The sequence below is a fragment of the Malaya genurostris genome, chromosome 3, assembly GCF_030247185.1.
Source record: "Malaya genurostris strain Urasoe2022 chromosome 3, Malgen_1.1, whole genome shotgun sequence".
NCBI classification, from domain to species: Eukaryota; Metazoa; Arthropoda; class Insecta; order Diptera; family Culicidae; genus Malaya; species Malaya genurostris.
The window spans coordinates 215,022,697-215,041,503 of record NC_080572.1 but is presented as its reverse complement, the minus strand read 5'-3'; the positions used below and the strand labels follow the sequence as shown (position 1 = coordinate 215,041,503).

The 18,807-nt window shown below is 35.8% G+C and overlaps 1 protein-coding gene across 5 annotated transcripts in view; it reads right to left on the bottom strand.

The window, feature by feature from the left end:
- LOC131433727 (GATA zinc finger domain-containing protein 7) overlaps nt 1-18,512 on the bottom strand; it is a 58,192-nt gene extending 39,680 nt beyond the window's left edge. For 3 of the 5 annotated variants that reach the window (XM_058600293.1, XM_058600297.1, XM_058600296.1), the window contains exon 1: nt 18,363-18,512. The gene's annotated coding sequence lies outside the window, so the exon portion shown is untranslated. Of the gene's footprint in view, nt 1-17,813; nt 17,965-18,011; nt 18,252-18,362 lie in introns of those variants that run through there. The other 2 variants (XM_058600294.1, XM_058600295.1) reach the window with 2 other exon arrangements.
- Between the last annotated feature and the right edge of the window lie 295 nt (nt 18,513-18,807).

Below are 18,807 nucleotides of genomic sequence, written 5' to 3'. Positions count from 1 at the left end.
CACGCTTGAAAAAATTCTTTACGTTTTCAAATGGAGTGGAAACGAATCTGCTTCTTGATTTAAATTTCAGAAATGTGTTCATGTTAATTTCGTGCGGCAACTTAAAACCGCAGTATTACAAACAGTTTGCTTCTTTTCAGTACTTGAACTGAATAAATGTAATCGAAAATACTCGAACAATAATTCAGTTTAATTTTTTTCATGATTGCAATGTATATGGGTTTGTTTACCTATGTATGTTATGACCAGAGATGCCAGATATTTTCATAGAAAATCTGTATTGATTCGTATAAAATATCTGTATTTATCTGTATTCGCTAATAAAATGAAATTTCTACAATGCAATTATGTTAAAAGGTGTTATTCCAATAGATTATGGCTATAGAGTGGTAGATTAAATTTCATATCTTATATTATATTCATCGACGAAATTTTATAGTTTTTTCCTATCAACAACATATGCTTGTCTAATTTGAAAATGTTCACTTCATAAGTTGAGATGGATTTCCAAAACCCAATATGCAACGTCAAGTCAGGAAATACAACTGTCAGTCTGGCAATAATGTTTCATGACTAACTAACTTTTAAGTTCAATTTAGTTACAAATTTTAATATAAATGGATTTCAGTGTTCTTCTTTAAATATCTGCACAAAAAATATATATTTTAAAAAGTGATTTGTACGTTGATTCCTAAACGTTTATCTGGTCATTGCAATCAAATACTAATAGATAGCTCAAATACTAATAGATAGTTTAATTATTTCCATAATACTTTTGGTGAAATCTGTATAAATCTGTATTGAATTTAAGAAATCTGTAAGAAATTTGTACTCTGTATTAAATCTGTATGCGCATTTAAAAATCTGTATAATACAGATAAATCTGTATAAATGGCATCTCTGGTTATGACAGTTCGAGCAGCGTCAGTCGAAATCTAGTACCACATTGTTAGGATCTCGATCACGAGGTCGAAAGCGATACATAATGCCTCAGTTCAGTTGAATCGACTTCAAAAATAATCGTTTCGAGCAACTCGATTCGAGATGCATAATGTCAGCCCAGGTTCGATTCGCTCATCGTGATTGAGGTTCTCCGAAATCTCAATATTTGATTTTTGAGTTTGTTCGGATGAACCAGAAACTATCTTTTGCAGCAACTTTTAGTAGCAGCTCAAAAACTGTAAGTAATTTTATTTCAGTTTAACAATAATTTCATTCGTTTTTTTTTTTATATACATACTCAAATAGTATCCTCTTTCCTTTTTTCACAATATCGAATCCTTCCTAGATCTCGTTTCCTTCTACAAACTTTGTTCGTACAATTCAGCTATTCCTATTAATATTTAATTGTTTATAATATTTTTTCTTTTATTTACAGAATCATCTTACGCTTTGTTGAATATGGCCTTCGACGACGTTTTTAGCAAAGATTTTACTTCACGCTAACGGTTTCACCGACCTACAAACACATTTCAATAATCTCAAATCTTACTCTAAATGGATTAAATTTTTACCTTTGTATTATCAACACTATTCAGTCATCTACCAACTATTCAACCAATTAATAAATTTTTTATTAAACTATATGAGCAATCCGAAATAAACTCACTATAAGATGATATGCAATTTTAATGTTGTTGACGTTTTTCTTCTAGTTGTTGTTTCTCCTTTTTTACAGCACTGACAACTTTCCACCTTTGCGAAGTACATCACTTGAAAAGGGGTTCGGTGATTTCGCCGACATCCTTTTTGTTCGACGGTGACTGCCCAGCGGTGTGAACAGGCTCAAATGGCACGTTCCCCTTGATATTTGGAGATTTGTGCCTTGCCATCAATTTGCTTTTAGCATCATTTTCCCGATATATAAGAGGGAAGGATTGAAAGGAAATGGTAAGGGTTGGACTAGGAGGATGGGAAAAATTGACGACACAAAAACACATAAATGCAGAAGTAAATTCTGCACCCCTAAGGGATGCTGAACAATCTGCTGAGGATCACATTTAGTGGAAGCAGAAGGAAATTCTGAACCTCTACGAGGTCCCGAACAGTCTGCTGTTAATAAAACCTCCAACCCCCGAGAGGATTTAGAGATCTTACAAAAGCGACACCATTCTCGGAAGAATGCAGAACGACTCGCAGTATGTACGAGCAGAAGTAAATTCGGTACCCCCCAAAGGATGCCAAACAATCTGCTAAACCCTATTTAAGGTGAATACAGAAGGGATTCATTCACTCCAGGAAGAACGATGAACCCTTCTGACTATAGCTCCTTACCACATTGGGTGAGAAACGAGAGAATATCCTTTAATTTTAGCTCCGCATACACAGACCTAACCATGTATGGAGAACCAAAAACCCGGATACGTAGCTGCGTCAATGCGGGACAGTTACATATCAGATGATATGAAGTACCAGAATCGCATTCACACAAATCACACGAATAATACTCAGCACGTTGAATAGTAGCCATGTGATAATTGAGTTTGCAATGTCCAGTCAGAGCTCTGACCAGAATACTGCAATAATACTTGGAGAAATGCAGTAGACACTTTGACATTTTCAGATTTAAATCTGGTAGAAATGCTTTTGTCTGAGCGCAAGTTTGCAAGCTGCGCCAGTAGCTGGCATGTTTGGATGCAGCCCAAGAACGAATCTTGTGCTTTATCCAACTAGTTGAAAGTGGTAAAGCTGGTTCAGGACCAACGAAATCATTCGTTGCACCAGCTCTAGCCAACTCATCAGCCCATTCATTTCCAGTAATACCAGAATGGCCGGGTACCCATAAGAAGTAAACAGCATTTGAAATGCTGAGGTCTTCAATTTGAGTTCGACATGCGATCACTAGATTCGACCGTGAGTCATTCGAACTGAGTGCTTTTAAGGCTGCCTGACTGTCGGAACAAAAATAAATACGTTTACCACAGATCCTCTGCTGAAGTGTCGATTGTACTCCATACAGAATTGCGTAGATTTCTGCTTGGAACACAGTACAGTATCTACCAAGTGAATGAGACTGCTCCAGTCTCATTTCACGACAGTAGACACCAGCACTAGCACGACCATTCAACAGAGAACCGTCCGTATAACAAACTATGTGTTCATCAAGTTGTCGTTCTAGACAACCAGACAACCATTCCTGACGAAGAGGATAGCTCACATTGAATGTTTTGAAAGGAAAACTGCATGTGAGAGTTAGGTCACTAGGAGCGAGTAAATACTCATCCCACGTAACCGTTTGAGACCACAAGCGAGTGTGGCTGGTAGCATAATCTAATGGGTTACTGTTCCAAAGCCCTGTAACCTTAAGACGGTATGCACAAGATAATGCTTCTTGTTTTAGGAACACATGTAGTGGTTTCATACACAGTAGCGCCTCTAGAGCAGCATTAGGAGTTGTCGTGAATTCTCCTGTCATCGCCATTAGGACCATCCTTTGGAGATGATTTAGCTTTGACTGAACTGTCGCGACTTCTCCTTTCTGCCACCATACAAGACATCCATATGCTAAAATTGGTCTAACAATAGTTGTGTAGATCCAATCAATGTATCTGGGTTTGAGTCCCCATGATTTACCAAAAGCTCGTCTGCATTGGCCGAAAGCCATGCAAGCTCTTTCAATCCTGAAGTCAATGTGAGCAGACCAATTCAGTTTTGAGTCAAGAATAACCCCGACGTATTTAACTTGATCGACCACAGTGACCTCTGAACCAAAGAACTGCAACGGACGAGCTCCTGTAATTATCCTACGATGAGTGAAAAGCACCATTGATGTTTTGCCCGGATTTACAGATAATCCAACCTGACAACACCATTGTTCAACAGATCGCAGGGCTTGCTGCATTCAATCAAAGAGAGTGTTAATGCTTACACCGGTCATCAATATAACATGATAATCGTCGGCAAAACCATAAGTCGGAAATCCATGGTTATTAAGTTTCCTCAACAAACCATCAGCGACTAGGTTCCATAAAAGTGGGGATAGTACACCACCTTGAGGACACCCACAGACACTCAGCTTTCTATTCTCTGCTTGCCGAAGCGATGAACAAAGAAGTCGATTGCTAAGCATTGCGTGTATCCAGTAAGGGAAAAACCCAAGATATTCCGTTCACGACTGCATTGTTTAACCTCCTGCAGCCATTCAGCCATCGGCACGGAAATACACCTTGACTTAGGAGTTCCTATTTATGTGGCCTTTTACGACATGGAACAGGAAACCAGTGGATCAATTCTTGGTAAAAAATAATTCCGCCGGATGCCACACGGCTTACCTGTTTGGTGGACTTATACCACCGGTACAGGTGGACCGTAGCGTTATTCTTAGCCAGTTGGGAAACCGCTACCGACACTACACGGCTATCTAGGCTGCTCAGAGAGGGAAGTTGACATTGGTCAACATAAAATAAGGAATGGGAAGGGATGTTAGTCCAACACTTGTTGTTACTAGAGGCCGTATGTACTACTGCGCACTCCACAAGTGTCACGGGGGAAGGATATTTGTTAGTAAAAATTTCAGTATTGGTATTATTCGCGCGCGACTCAGTATGTTCCGGTTTCAAGATGCTCGGATGCACCACTAAACTCACTAACTTCCCGAGTGAACGTTTCAACAATATTGAGGTCCCGGGAAGTCTTGATTCACAGCTTTTATTCGAGTAAACTGAAGAAAAATTTGCAATCCTATCGCGTAAAGAATAAAAACTTCCCTATTTTTTATAAATGAAACTACGTGATACAAAATAAACGAGCGAATAGGATTTAGATAAAAAAGTTGATTCATTGCATTGAAATATTCTAAACAGTTATTATAAAATTATTTTGAATCATCAAACAAAGGTCAACAAATTTCAAACGCGTCTTGATTCTTTATTATTTCCGCTGTAATATTTTAATTATTTATTAATATTATTTATTGGTTATATTGGTTGATCTGGGCAGCCGGCTACCGAGAAAAATATTAATTTATTGTTTAAAATATTAATATCAAGTGTTTTGTTTTACTATGTATTCAATACACCGATATATGTTATCTTTGTTATTAACTTTGTAATATAAACGGATTTGCGCAATGGTTGATTTTTATCATTAATTTTATAATCCTGAAAGACAATCAATAACATGGAGGAAGAAACCATTCCTAATAAAACTTTTCTCCGAAGCTAGACCGAAATTGATAGGTTGAATAAAGAGATAATTTAGTAACATAGAGTAATCAGAAGTGAAACAATGAAAATATCTGATAACTGAAAGGAAAAAGAAACTCCTGCAATTGTCGTCTTTTACGACATGGAAGCAGGAACCCAGTGGATCTATTCTTGGTTCATTTTTTCCGTCAGATTCCACACAGCATCTAGGCTGGTACAGTCCGGAGAGAGCTAATAGGTACTATCAATCTCCTAGGGATGTCCGATACCGAGTCGATACTTTGAGGTATCGATACTTTCTTTTATGAATCGGGTATTTTTGGAATCGATATCGCATCAGAGCGATACTGTTAGTATCGATACTTTTGGTCTCGATACTTACAGTATCGCAACAGATTGTCAATTCCCATTACGACGAAACATTTTTTTGTTTCAATTGTAGAGGCTTTAACATTAAAGATATTTGCTTTTACGGGCCAGAAAAACTTTCTATGTGCGGGGTTGGAAATCGAATCCAGGAACTTTTTTATTTCTTCGGCTTCAACGAAGCGCCAAGCGCATTGGTATGACGTGGACTAGCCGTCGTTGGAATTCGTTCTCGGCAATCTCACTTCGTCCCACAGGTGCGCTGGAAGAGAGTGCAATGAGAGAAAACCTTCAACAAAACTTGCACATAAAGGTCATACTTGCAGAGAATTCAATCATTTTAATTTTTCTCACTTATTGCACTCTCTTCCAGTGCGCCTAATAGCGATGGAATAGTAGCAATAGGAATTGGCTTTTAGTGGAGCATTCGTTTATAGACATAAAGGTAATGACATGAAAATTATTGAGAAAATAAGTGAAATGTGAAATTAATACAAAGTGGCGTGTGGAAATGCTTTGACGTGGACCAAAAGTCGCAAAAGGCGATGTGCAATCTATGTGGTAAGGGATATGCGTATACTGGTGGCACAAACAAATTTATACACAGAAAAAAAAGAATTTTAATAATCTTGATATGATTATCAATTGATGTGAAAAAAAAATTTAGACGTACTGAATATCAAACGCAATAATTTTCTGTTTCAAGAAATATTGCAGATAAATCTCACATTATTACATCGAAACAACGTATTGAGTACATTACATCATCTTAAGGGGTTACACCACTGTAGAAAAAAAAAGAGAAGGACTTTTTTGGGGAATTATTTTGGGATACTAAAAAATTGGAGTAATCCGAATTTTGTATAAAGCACTTTTTAATATGTATATTTAAGTACAAAAAAATGATCAGTTTTAAAAATTGAAAAACAAAATGGCGGCTTGGCGGCATTTCCGCGATAGTGATGCATTTTTGACGGCCGGAAACATAAGTCAAGTAAATCTTGACCAATCGATTCAACAATTTTACAGAAGATTCTCGATAGTTATCTCTACAGAGGTACGTAAGGGTTTTTTTAATTAATTGATTTTTTGTAAACTAAAATTAAAAATAAAATCGCATTTTTTTCATCACGAAATTGTTCATAAAAAATATTCACAATTTTCAAAAACCCCTACGTACCTCTGTGGAGATAACTATCGAGAATATTTTGCAAAATTGTTGAATCGGTTGGTCAAGATTTACTTGCCTTATGTTTCCGGCCGTAAAATGCAGCACTTTCGCGGAAATGCCGCTAAGCCGCCATTTTGTTTTTCAATTTTTAAAACTGATCATTTTTTTGTACTTAAATATACATATTAAAAAGTACTTTATACAAAATTCGTATTACTCCATTTTTTTAATCCCAAAATAATTCTCTAAAAAAGTCCTTCTCTTTTTTTTTCTGGTGTAACCCCTTAAACTGTATATGATTCTGATATGAAATTATGCAATATTGGTTGTAATATTACTCGGAACGATGCATAATTTCCTACCAGAATTGTCTAATTATTCAGCCAAGCTGATTTAATCTACTCAAAACATTGTTTCGATGTGATAACGTGTAATTTATCCGCAATATTTATTGAAAACAGAAAATTATTACATTTGATGTACAGTATATCTACATTGAGATTGTTCCAATTCTTTTATTGCTGTATGAAAACAACTTAATGTACATCATAAAATATAACATCACAGTCGAACATTTTATTGTATTTAGAATTGATTGCTGCACAAGTATCAATTGATACTTACAGGTATCGATACTTTATTGCCTTTTGATACCTTGTATCGATACCTAAAATTTCGGTATCCCGATACCCTAGGTATCGATACTTTGCCTTCCGAGTACCATCCCTACAATCTCCTAGTGGACCCCAGCCCCTTGCATGTTTTTTTAGAGTACCCTAATCGATTTACTAGAACCTATTGGTACAATTTACGAACTGCAATTATTTTATTTAAAAAAAATACTAATCATCATAATACCAAGTGTTCAAGTTTAAAAAAAATTGATAGGGGTGAGTTGGCAGCCTTGGGCCACTTGTGGTTTATCGAAAAATATTGAAGGAATTAATTTTAAATTTTTTATTGTAGGTAAAATATAAGTTTTACCTTCAGTTTTGCAGAGAATAATGAAATTAAGTATCAGAGAATATACATTTATGGATTTCATTATAATTTGAATGTTGCAAAAAATGTTTCTTAAATAAAGATCTTAGAATGCGCTTATCATGGGCCAATGCACATGAAGAGAGAAAATAAGAGAAAGAAATGTGCTGTTTTGGCCCTGAAATGTGCTGTTTCGGATAAAAACGTAAGAAGTTATCCACACCTAGAAAATCAATGAATGTATTGTGTTAAATCTAGAAATCAATTTCGCTTCACTTCAAATAAATCAATATACTTTTAGTAAAATGATGCATTTTACAGTAGATACTACTCTAAACATTTTTTCTTTACATAGAACAGTATTATTCAAAGTTTTATCAATTGAAACAATTATAAATTCAATTATGATAGTTGATGATAGTCATGGAGGGTGATTTGGGCGTAATGTCAACAAATTTTCAAGCTCAATTTTTATGTAGAAATTACAAAAGTATCTGTACACAATGAAAGTAGGGAGGTATACTCAAACGCCAGAATGCGAAATGTTTAAATACTCTTCATTTACAGTAATAAAAAAATGTCAAGTGAAGAATAGCCCAAAGCTGCCGACTCTCTCTTATGCTTTTTTACTTGATTCAAAAATCAATCTTGAGTCGAATTGGTCTCGATCGATGCAAAACAAATGGTTTGGCATAGGAAGACGTGTGCTAATTTTCATCCAAATCGGAGCAAACCGATTCTGGTTTGGGAATCTTTTCTACTGCGAATTTCTGGAATTGCTTAGCTGCAACAGGCTGCAGCTCTTTCAGAAAGCATAAAAGACCTCATATACAATTTTCATGAATTTTTTTCATGCACCGCGGATCAACACATAAACTTTATTGTATTTAATTGAATTCAATCAATTCGGTCAGGGAATACCACAGTCAAATGCTGTTGATGGTTGCACTTAGCAAATAATAAGAGCTGATATGATGAAATGTGAATGAAACAAAACACCCATTCCTCGTCTGGCTGTTCATGAATTTACAATTTTACACACCGCTTCTTTTTTCATCTCCTACGCCACAAACATCTCGACTGTGACTCATAAGAGAATTGCATTCGCCGAGTGACGAAGGGCTTGCTCAATATCCATAGCAAGTTTGCGTGACTGAAAGGCACACTAATGAATGTAATCATCGTTGAGCTGTTTTGTTGCATTTTAAGATTCCGAAAAAAAGTACTCTTATTGAAGGCAGAGGAATTGTTTTCAGTTCTTGAGACTAGTTCTTGATGAAATCTCGCCAGACAACCGACAACGGTTTAAAACTTCAACCAAACCCCGGTTATTCCCGGTTACCCGCATGGCCACCTAACTTCCGTACCAATCCCGGATATTTAATTGCATTTTAATCAATTTTTCACGCTCTAATCCATACTTTTTACGTACACCATTATTTCCCGTCACCATTAGCCTTATATTTTCGTGACTGCACCAGTTTCAAAGCACCACCATTGGAAAGTCTCACACTTCCCAATAAAGCTTTGAGGCGGCCCTTCGATTGGCAACGTTGTATGCTATGGTGCTGCGGTGCTCATCCGAGTCTCCTTAACTTCAAAAACTAGACCCCCTAAGCGGCGTCAAACAACAGCAAACAGACTCATGTGGTTTTGTTAAATGCTGCACGTTTAGTGGTAGCTATTTTTAACAGCTGTTGTCTCCGCTTAGAGGCCGTAACATCGTAACGATCGCCACCGCCGCCGCCGTTTGAAAGTGTTTCTTAGAGTGTTGCAACCCGAAGATAGCCGCCTTCCTTTACACTAAGGGGAAAGGAAGGGGGTGGTATCAGGCGGTTTACTATCTTTGGCATAAGAAAAGAAAGTCAATTCGATGATGGCAGTGGTTGTGACTTCCGCGAAAACTGAACCGAATAGGCACTGTCCAGCAGTCTTTTGTTTTTGCTTTTAAATTACTAAAACGCGTTACGAAATGTGTAGAATATGTGTGCGTACTCAGTAAAGTCCAATATGAAAATGAGAACAAATCGAAATCCAATTATTGCGTAGGTCGTCCGTTTATTCAAATAAAACAATTTAAGGTATAACTTATGATTCAATGAAACTTTAAAAAAATTAACACAAAAAAATGTTAGCGATGACTTGGGTACTATCTTTCAAAAGCAATATAGTTTTGCTTTCATTGTTTTGGAAAAAAATTAAACTGAGTATTGCGCGCTCCGTACCTCATTCGAAATTGTCATGTGGTTAGGAAAATAAGAAGTTACAAAATAATTTTCTAAGTTTTACATTTTCAGTTTTTCGACAATATCCGTCACAATTATTCTTGTAAACCATCCAGCCCAATGTATTCCATCTTTATTTTGTCTTTTACTTCGCCAGTAACTTCGATGTAACAATAGGATTAAAACAAGAAACATATCTGGCCAACGGTGATGAAAGTGATCAGTCTTGCATTTCACTAAGGAATGAAGCATCAACATTCTTGGAATTTTCTTGAAAAATCAACATATTTTATTTAAACTTCTTGCTTTTTCCAACAATGCTCTTAGGCGCAGCTTTCACATCATATTCGATTAATGGTGGTGTTTTGTAGTTTTCCAGAAACATCATTAGTTATTTTGAAGCCTTATGATGAAGAATTAAGTTTAAAGTCTTACAATTAAAATTAAAATAATTTTGAACTATTCAATCTTTTTCAAGACTATTACTGAATCAGTCTTTTTAAGGCTATCTGGAAAATCAGTCCTTCTTAAAACTTATGCAAGTTAGGGGTGTATTCTAGAAATGGGCAAAACCGTTCATTTCAAAGAACTGTTGAAAACCTGATAGTTGTACCGAAAGAATTAGTTCTATTGAACTGTTCTTTCGTTTTTCTGAAACTTTGCATGTTTTTTCGAAAATAATATGAGAGCTACAAATTATACTTTGTAGTAAACAGACTCAATAATAGTGAGTGTTTTCTGCATGTGTTCTACCAATAATCATTCTCTTTTGTATACATTTCCAAAGTTCGCCAACTTCTACCCAGAGATGGCATTTCACCAGAGTGATACACGCTGGCGTCAGATTCTTGTCCACACCGAGGATGCAAAAAACGAAGCATCGCACAAAGAGGAAAGCGCACTTCTTCTCAGTGTCGAATAGACAGCATTTGAGTGTGTGCTTGTGGTTAAAGCATCTGGCGCGAGTGAAACACATTCTCTTCGCATTAATCGCTCTCACGCGCTCTCGTCTAAATACACCCAAGTGACCACTGGCGCGTGATGGTGAGCGAACACTTCTGTGAACTTCAATTAATAGAGAGTAAACCTGGTCATGCTATGAAAAATTTGCAAGGAAAAACGAAATTTTACGATAAATTGTTTATTTTGCTGATTTAGCGTGTCCACGCTTCTTCTACGCAAACCATACAGCAGAGTGCTCACATAAACCGCTAGGCAGACGTAAAGTATCTGCATCCACCTCAGAGAATTTATTAGCTAATGCTCTAGCACTTAGGTGCGATTCAGTGGAAGAGGTAAAAGGAAATAAACAAACGCACTCATGATGCGTGCACACTTTATACAACAGTGGTGTATATATGTGAAAGAGAAGAGCTCTCGTTGAAGTTGTCAGTGCGAGGGGAGAAATTTTGCATGCTCTTCGTCACACAGAGGAGATGGACATCTCTGCTTCTACCAGATTCTTTAAACCAGCAAACGTTCCGAAAGACGCAAGTTATTTGTATACATACTCGAAGAACTCGATTACTTTCATTTCTATTGAGAAGAATAGAGAGCTATCATTCTTCAATAAAGAACTGCAGTTTACTGATTCTTCGAGGAGAGCTAGTTCTTTTGGATCGTTCGCGGACTGATCATCTCTAGTGTATTCTAATATTATTTTAGCCTGGTATAGTCTGGAAAAAGAATACTCCTCCCGCAAACCCGATTCCTTCTATCAACCAGTCGCGTCTCGTGACAAAATTTACGGGTTGTGCACTGCATATATGGTATGATATCAGAACCGTTTCGACGTTGCAACTGAGACAGCAATTTGTTTTCAGCATAAGCCACCGAAGCCTCTCCTGAATGTGTGCGTACAAGTTCTCATAGAGCTTATTTGACCAGTTGTGCAGTGCACGAGGTGCACATGAGGACGAGACGCCACTGCTAACAACATATCTCCATAAAATGTTCAAAACGACGTATGTAACAATGAGAGATTCTCTTTGTTTACTTTCTCTTTTGATTATTACGGCACTCTTAGCAATCCTTCTCTCCAATCATTTACCGATAATAATAGCTAAAGCTATCATCTTTTAATCTGCTCTGGAGAAATAACCGAAAAAAGCAGGAACATTTCGCAATAATCGAAAGAGAAAGTAAACAAAGAGAATCTCTCATTGTTACATACGTCGTTTTGAACATTTTATACAGATATACGATATTTTTTCAGAGTTGGGTTTAGGCGAGGGAACAAAATTCTTCGAGAATTCTTAAAATGTCCGCTTGTCACTTTGGAAAAACAACAACAATCTATGCTTCCAGTGACTAAGATAGATCATCTCCTATTTTATTCTCCTATCATCGGCAATCTTCGACTGCTCCTTCGTCGTCATCAATATCCGCATCATAGCTGATAATCTTCGAAAAAAGTTAAACAGAGATTCACTGAACAGGCTCTTACGAACTCTGAAAACCCAATTTTAGCTGTAAAAGAAGGAAATCAAATACTCCTTGCAAACGGTGGGTAAAATGAAAGTTGACAGCTTTGTCGATTTTGTGAATCCTATTGCAATCAATACTAAGATTACTAAACAAGTATTGTCACAATTTGACATACAAATTTTGGTGAAATTAGGGGAATCATTAGCTGGCAACTAAACACGGCTCCTAAGAATTCATAAAAAATTTATTAAACATGTTACCTGATGTTACTTTTACCATTATGCATACTTATTCTGAAATTTGAACACAAACACTAGAAAAGCTCCTAAGTGCAAATGACAGTTCCTCTTTTTTTTCGATTATTACGGTCCTATCGGCAATCCTTCTATCTTACACTATGCATAGAATAACGATTGAAACTATCAACTTTCGTTCTGCTGTTGAAAAAATGTTGGAAAATACAGGAATCCGCCGTAATAATTGAAAGAGAAAATAAACAAAGAGAAACTGTCATTCGCTCTTGGAACCTTTTCTAATATTTGTCGAGATTTGATAGAAATCCAGCAGAAGCATCCAAATTATTCTAATTTTTATTATGAGCATTCATTGTGCTGTTATTGATTTAAAATTGCTGTCAAACCCATACAAAAACCGTTGTGATATGAGGTGTTGGCTATATTTCCAATAGATTATGCACCATTGAACCTGATGTTTCAAAACTTGAACTGAACTTTTAGCTCAAACACAAAATTGCATTCATCTTTTCATTTATTCTATCAGGAAAATTATGATGCTGAAAATCGTTAAAGATTAGAACTAGTAAAATTTTTTCCGAATTTGCACAAAAATTCCGGACTTTTTCCCGGTTTTCCCGGTTCTTGCCACTCTGATTAATCCACCTAGAAGTGAGGTTGAAGTTATAATTTGATGAGTTTTTTTCAAATTCAAACCGTCATAGAAAATGAAGATATCAAAAACATAAATTAATTCTCATTTATGGATTAACCTTATTTTGTGCTAGGGCACATAACCAATTCCACTAACTTTACGATTCCTTTTTCGACTCGCCCGTGCATAACAGTTAATGTTGAACTATTATACCACATTCAGTTTAACATACATACTTCCTATCATCGATACAACAGAAGAAATTGGCGCTCTGCACGTTGAGCAAATCTGTCAATAACTCCATTAACAAAACCGCTTCGACGTTGCATCAATTTGTTTCCAACTGCCATAAGCACAAGCCACTGAAACCTCTCCTGGAGTTGTGCATACAAGTTCTCACAGAGCCAAACGTGACAGAGAGAACAACAATTCTCAGAGCTGATGTAAGTAGTTTTTTCTCTTCTTGAATCTTGCATTAATTTTGTGTGCGGAAAAGACACTAACACAACGACAACAGATACTTGAAATTTCAAGTTGGATGTATAAACGAAACCTTTTGATGAGTACAAATTTGACTTTCACATCAGAGGGGATTATGAGAATATTGTCAGGGAGGGGGAGTGTAGTAAGTGTCTTAAAAACGGGGTGTGTATAAGGTCAAATTGATCAGATTGGACGGAAAATGGTAAATTTTGACGATCACTATACATTTATAGCAACTCGGTGATTGTTATAAAAAAAAGTTCACCAAAAGAAGATAGAGTAATGCAATTAAAAATATTCAAAGTAAGGTGAGAGTATCAAAATCAGGAATCATAACTAATTGGGTCAAGTGTCACGTTCCTCTAGTTATTGGAGATCTGTACCTTTATTACATTATTGATCGGATGTAATGAGGAACGTTAATTCTTCAAAGGCACAGATATGTTTTGCATCTCAGAAGTTACTAAGAAAGTATTTGAAGAAAGAAAGATGTTTAAATGTTAGCATCGATATTTTGCACGTGTAGTTTTCAGCACGGTACGTTTTTGGCAACGTAATTGTTCGACTATGCCGTAATATCAAGAAAATTAAGAAATATGGCATTATCTATACAAAGCTAATCTATTTTAATTATCCTATACAACAACCACTCGATTTTTTATCCAAAAATATTCAAAAAAAATATGTGCTTCGCAGCCGATTCAGAGTATACAGAACCATTGCATGGCTGGTACTACGATCCTACTGACACTAAGAATCCTTCCAGATTGGGTGCCGCATGAATTGAACGCCGTTTTTTCACGTGCAAACAACTGTTCAAACGGCACAGAAGAAAAGATTCTTTCATCGAATTGTTACTGGCGATGAAAAGTGGATCAGAAGAAATGAAAATAATTCAGGAGCTGTTTTCGAAGATGATTCAACCGATTTACACCATCTTTGATTCAACTGAGAGGTCTTCGGATACCAAAATAATATCCAGATATGTATACAGATCCAAAATCGGTTCTGGAAATAGGGTGCTTATAGTAAAAGCATCAATTTAAAGAGTATGTTCCTCAGAGGTAACCATGTGATGAGTAGCTAACCTTTGCTAAACAATTTCTCTACTTAGCAGATCAAAATAGTCTAGGGCCAAATGATTATATGATGTATCAGATTTCCAAAAAATCAAACTCAAATTAACAGGTCTGATAGTCCCACAAAAATTTTCAAATTTAACTACCGGTTCTAACATTACAAGGTGATAAGTTTTAAAATTTCAAACCGACATAGTAAATCGTAAAATATATTCTAAGCTGTGCTCGAAACTGTTCCAATTTGTAGGTCATGTTAGTTTATGGTCGTACGAGCAGTTTTGGGTTCTATTTGACCCGTCATTTATTCCAAGTCGCCATTTAAAATGAAGGTGCAGAGCATTGCGTAATTTTTTTTAAAATTGGGCTTAAAACTGTTTCAATATACCGGTGTTCAGTTTTCGGTTCCGGAAATTCCGGAAATAGTGGTCAAAATCTTTAAAATTAAACTTTATTATCTCAAATATTGTTGAATCGATTTTCACTAACTTAATTCAAATGTGGTATTTAAATGTAGTAGTATTATGCAAAAGAAGTCTGCTAGACTGGGTTCTAAATTATTTCACTTTGTAGTATTTTGATTACAGGAGATAATAAATAATATGAGAAAGGCATAATTACACCACTAGGTGGATGTGAACAAAGTTTAAAAAAAAGCCCCAAATTTCAAATAAACGGCACGAACTTTCATTTTCACCATTTACTGTCGGTAGCGATAATTAGTCACTGCTTTCCCTGATTTGGGAAGCTTATAATACAACACTCATATTTCATCCCACCAAATGCGGAGCATCGTTTTCTTTCCGAAGCGATTAGGTTTCGCGGTAAATGTCGATTGTTGGATAGAATCGACCGATAATTTCCTGTGCTTGAAATTATAAACCTGAATCATGTTGTTTCATACCGAAAAAGCAAAATTTCACACGGCGTTTTTAGCTTTCCTGCTCTCTATCATTCAGCTCATGGAGAACCAATTTTTTCACCTTCCTAATCTTTCCTTGGGTATGGTGCTCGTTCAACAATCCTTGAAATTCAGCATTTTTAGTTGTTTGTTGATATATTTTAGTCTTGTCAAATTACCTTCAGCTAGTTTTAATTTTGATCAGTTTCTATCGAGGAAAACAGGCTTGAAAACATTTCATTTCCATTTCACAGTTTCACATTCGTAGGTATTTTTTCCAATATGTTTTCCTCGATAGATACGGATCAAATTTAATTTTTTTTTGTTTAACAGCAAACTTTTGAAAAAAAACCCGCACTTTTAACTGACACATCTGTAGTCATAATTTGATTCGGAGCTTCACCAAATTGGTTTTCCATAAGGCATGGTAGATCTGAATATTTTCATGAATGTGCTCTTAAGACATCATTTAGAATATCTGTTTATAAGCAGATATGAACATTTATTACAATTAGTATACATTATTTAAATTCCTTAATAGTGAAGTTTTTTGTTGTTTACCTTTTATATTACCCATTCAATGTTATAGTTTGGTTAAGAAAGGAAATTCAAGGTTTATGAAGAAAGATGACAAACCCGCATCCGTTCTTTTCAATTTAAATAAGAGTAAGTTTTTTAGAAGTAAGCAGAATATATTTTTCGTTAACGTCGCAATGGAGAATGTACTTTCTCGAAATTTAATCACTGGTAGCAATTTTCGGGAAACACTTTTTGTGAGAACATTTGAGTCCATTGGCAAGTCCACAAATGACCGAACTGGCACTTTCTGATTGTTGCATATAATTGCAAATTACACGGAAAAAAATCCGTTGCCGCTACAATTACTGAACTTTTCATCTTCTCCTGAAATCATGGTTTTTTTATCATTTTATCTCCTTTGAAAATAATCCATACGATCGTTACACGTAGAATGTATATCATTCGAAAATCGTATTTCCGGATATCACCCTGAACATTTCGAATCCAGGACGACTAAGGCTCAATTTTTATATGGCATATGACAAACCTTTCGGTTGACAAACGCTAATTGTATGTATTTACATGTTTTAGGCTAAAGGTACCCATTCATCTCAGCTCCATTAGTCATCTCATATACGAAAACCAGTTAAAGTTAATGTGAGTTCTATCGTCTCTATTCAATAGATTGACTTCAAGAGAAAGATGAAATATATAGCAGCATTCGCTTCGAGTTTTCGCGTCGCTGTAACAGCAGTATTGAACAATTTTCGAACTACTTTTTCTGTGGTATCGTTTCTTAGAGCTGAGGAAAAGATATTGTATTCGATTTTATCACAATTCATTGATTGAAAGTCGAGTAACAGGGTGACTCTAATGAGATGACTATTGGTACAATAGCCCTATATATTTTCGGAATATCATTCCAACAGCTATAGAAAACCGAATATAAAATTTGATTGTGAAATTCAAAACCACAACTTAAAATTCATTATTTTATTTTTTTTTCATTAGGCGAATATCTCAAAAATATTGTGTCAGAATTTAGGAGCGTTCGTTTTTAGTTTTAACTAACCAAAATAGAGGGAAAATGATATCTTACTAAACTCTCCTGTGTACTAGCTGAATCTATGTTCGTTATATCTATTTCAAATTATATAACACTAATACCCATCCTACATAATTGACATAAACATACATGTACTAACATAAAATTCATCTAGCGAGAACCAAAAATCCTTTTTTAAGTATAAAATTTGATCCCTATTATTATTTTGATATCATTTCATTTTACCCTGGAGCTCTAGATTTATACCAGGTTCTTCTTCGCCACATATCCTGAGTTTGTGCTAACTTTGCGCTTTACTAATTTATTTGAATGTACCTACATAATTTCCAATCCCATAGCTGTTTAGTTAGAACGATGGCAACAACAAAAAAAAATAATTGGTTTGGTGCTGATGCAGATACTAGCAAAAAATATAATCCCTCGTTTACATGAGCCACCTCATGCATCCAGGTGTTAGTTCATTCTTCGATAATGATGCACTTTTTTTTCGAAGCTCCATTTCTTCGCACACCGTATGCGAATATAAACACAAAAACCACGACAGGAAAAAGAAAAACGACATCTACCTTGACGGTCTCTTTTTCAATCTGATCCGGACCTCTGCAGCCCAATAAACCTTGTCGGTCTCACTCTATCGCACACTTGGACCCGAATGCTTCTGCGGTTGTTACACAGCCACCAGTGGAATTAAATGACTAAGTAACAATGAGGTGAGTAATACTGTTAGTATTTTTCGACACATGCAAATTGGTAAAAAAAAATACTTTTTATGCCTCTTTGAGCTTGTATACACTGTTATTTGTGCAATTTATCATATGTTTGGAAGAGAGTGGTTTGTTTGTCACTGCACTTTACACAAATCCAAATTTTTCTTTTTCGCTAAAATCATGTACATTGAAGGTAAATGCACATCCCTCCTTGGGTGCGGCTAGGAAGCACTGAATATTGAATTTCTTCAGCATCGTTTATATTCGCGTAACTATCAACATACACTTGGTTGAAAACTAATATAGACACGACATCCATTAGCCATTTGCTTTCCATTTCCATTGTAGTTGGACAGTTCACATCATACACTAAAAATACACATCCCACCCAGTATGTAGATTATTCACCTTTTATTTGGTAGGTTTGTTGCACACGCTAGAAGAATCACGACAGAATTGGAAACAGCAGACAGTAATCGGTTTTAAAGTTTGCACAGAAAAAAGCAGTTGCAGTAAAATGTAATTTCCCGACCGAACAGCGAACTTTTCGCTGCGAATGAAAACGATGGAATAAGAAAAATCACGAACGAACACTGACATTTGATGTTGAAACGTCTTATTTTTCTGACAAACGATATACACACGCTTATATGATTTTATTTATTTATGTGTATATACTACTACCAAATACAAATTATTTGTATTTGCCTAAGACAAGACCTGACATCTGGGGGGGCTGCTTTTGTTCCAAAATGGACCAGTTTCTGATTGGCTGATTTTGATGTTGCCACCTGCACATTGTGAAAAGAAAAAACTTTTGCAGGGTACGCGAGCAATGATGCCAAGTATAAAG